Raw genomic sequence first — 2765 nt, 5'->3', positions numbered from 1 at the left:
TTGACAGCAATTTGGGGTTTCATCTCCCAGGCCACTTTGTTTCCCAAAGGAACTTCAGAATTGTGGGTTTTTTTCCTGGAAGTGATACAATGTCCTGGGAATCTCTTCAAAATACATGGCGGGTCAGCTCATCCCGTTTTCTTAGGGATATTAAACAAGTTTTGCTCTACTGAAATTTCCTAGCCCTCACCCCTCTTCCCTTTCCTCAGCATTTCGGATATTGACCCCAAAGAATTCAAGCCTTGTAGAGTCCTGTAGTCTTTGGTTTTTGTTGTTCTTGTTTTTTTAATCGACTTACTGGATAGAAGTGAGGAATTCTTCAAGGTTTGGTAAATCTGATACATCTTGCACTGGACCTTTTCTTTATATGCTATATAAGGCAAATACATCACAGACATTGCACATACAGTATGTACATAAACATGCACTGCAATCATTTTCCAAATGACCCTTGCTCTTTTGAGTGTGCTCAGCCGTTTGGCAATCCTCACTCTGGAGAATGTGGTACTTTTGAAAATGGATGCTCCGTATTTAATTTTCTGGTAGACCTCGGCATTTCCCGGGTAACGCTATCACAGGTCCGTTTTTTCCTGAACGTGCTTATCTTTCTGCTCTCAGAGCTCCATCTGGGTGCATTTCAGTTAAGTGCAGCTCACGTCCACCTTTTAAAAAGCCTTGCAGAGAGATCTAGCATGGTGGGGGATCTGCTGGCAAGGGTGATCTATAGCAAGGTGGCTAAGAGAGATAAGAGCGTACATACATGTGCGTGTTTCCAGTGTGGGGGCAGGGGGAACGGGCAAAAACTGGATCTTAAGTGCCTAGGGCACATAACTGTATGCAGCCATCAGAAAACCTGAGTGAGAAGAAATTTGAGGCAAAAGGCTGGAGGAGTCAAGTCTGGCTGTAAATCACGTAATTGGGCTGTGCTTAACTGGGAGATGCTGAGGCAAGAGGAATGAGAAGCAAAGTCTGAAGACGGAAACTCGTGGGGAGGGATGGAGGGGCAAATCTTGGAGACAGCATGGAAATACATGAGGCTTTTAAGGCAGAAATAGTTGGAGGATCATCTGGTGTGAGTGCCTGGCACCCCACTTAGGAGGGAGGGACACAAGCACTAGCTGTACTGCTTTTTTTGTTTCTTTTAAACATGGTCGTGCCTTGCAATCTGCTGTTGTTATGCAGGTGTCCAGCATCATTTTCCTTTCTATTTTTTTTAAGGAGCTTCGGTAAAATTTTCTGCAGTTGACCCATTTATTCTTGGGGACTTGTTTTTGACCTAAGCAGTGGGGAGCTCTAAACAATGTAGAGAAGCCTCCCTTGATTTCTCACACTTGCTGTCTTCTGTAAGTTTAAGTGGCCTCTCTACCTTATCTTACCAGCAAGTTCTCATTTTTTCACACCTCCTAGTATGAAAAATACTAAGTTCTGAATCAAAACAAATTTAGAACTCAATACAACCTATCATCTGGCCTCAAGTATACTCTCAGAATCTTGTTCCCTGGACACCTATCCCCTCTTTTTCCTTCAGAAACGTCCTAGTGCGACACTAGTTTCCTATCCTTTCCCAAGATATTCCTGCCAATTTCCTCTTTTGTTGCCAGCCTTGGACATCGAAGGAAAGATGCCTTAACCTCTCTACCCATCAGACAAAACAGTGGGTGGCTGGACTAGCGTACGCTCAGTGGCACAGGCCTCTTTCTGTTTATGGCTATCTATCACCTGAACATCTTTAACGGCAAAGCAAATTCAGAAATGGTAAAAAAATCACAAATTAACTGGTTGTTGTACAAGGCTGGCTAAACGCAGGTATCCTGGCTCTGTTATGGTCTCATGTAGGACATGCAGAACTGGTATCAAAACTGTGATGGCCTGAGGGAGCATCCAAAAACTGCATGTGGGAACTGCAGTAGTCTCATGACTGAACCCCAGTGATGCAGGTTCCCAAGCATCAGTCAGCATAAAATGTATGTGTTAGAAAAATACAAACTGATTATTTCCACTATTTGCCTCTTCTTCAAGGCTCTGTGTAAGAATCAACTGAGCACTGGAAACACAAATCAAACTCGAAGTAACGGAGTTTCTAGTCCAACATCCTATTTATTTCATTTTCCAGAAAGAACAATGGAGACGAAAGCAAACCTTGAGGAAGGTTACAATACATAAACAGCCAGCTCGAGAGCAGGTGATGGTTCTCTGCTTAGCGCAGAACAGAAAAGCAGCGTGACAAATGGGAACTGCGTGGTAGCGCTCAGGCGAGGCAGAAACAGAGAGAAGGATCTCGTAGGGGTACTGAAGCTCTTCGGAACACCGCTCACCTAGGAAGAAACACGGCCAGCGCAGCACAGCTCACCCAGCGGGTACCGCCAGACCGTGGGCCCACACCTAGGCTCGCCAGGACGGCCCACAAAGCCGGGTCACTCGCCGGTGCCCGCGGGGCGAGAGTGGCTCCCTCCACCCAGCACCGCACCCCGAGCCGCGGCGAGGGCGCTGCTCGAGGCGGGGAGGCAGCGCCGCCTCCCGCCCGGACGACATTTGCCCTCGCCGCTGCCGCCCCTGGCCGAGCCCGCTCCGGGGCCACGCACCCCGCATGACCGGGGCCCAGGAGGGCAGCTCAGCTCAGCGGCAGCAAGGCGCCTCCCCGCTCCGCACTGGCTGCGGGCAGCAGGGAGCCCCGGCAGCCCCACTCATCCCGACCCCAACCCCGAGCCCAGCTCCCTCCCGCCACCGCCGCCTCAGGAGCCGCAGGCAGCGAGAGGCGGGCCGGC

Source organism: Struthio camelus, chromosome 1, assembly GCF_040807025.1.
Source record: "Struthio camelus isolate bStrCam1 chromosome 1, bStrCam1.hap1, whole genome shotgun sequence".
Lineage (NCBI taxonomy): Eukaryota > Metazoa > Chordata > Aves > Struthioniformes > Struthionidae > Struthio > Struthio camelus.
Note: the sequence above shows the minus strand (reverse complement) of the source record.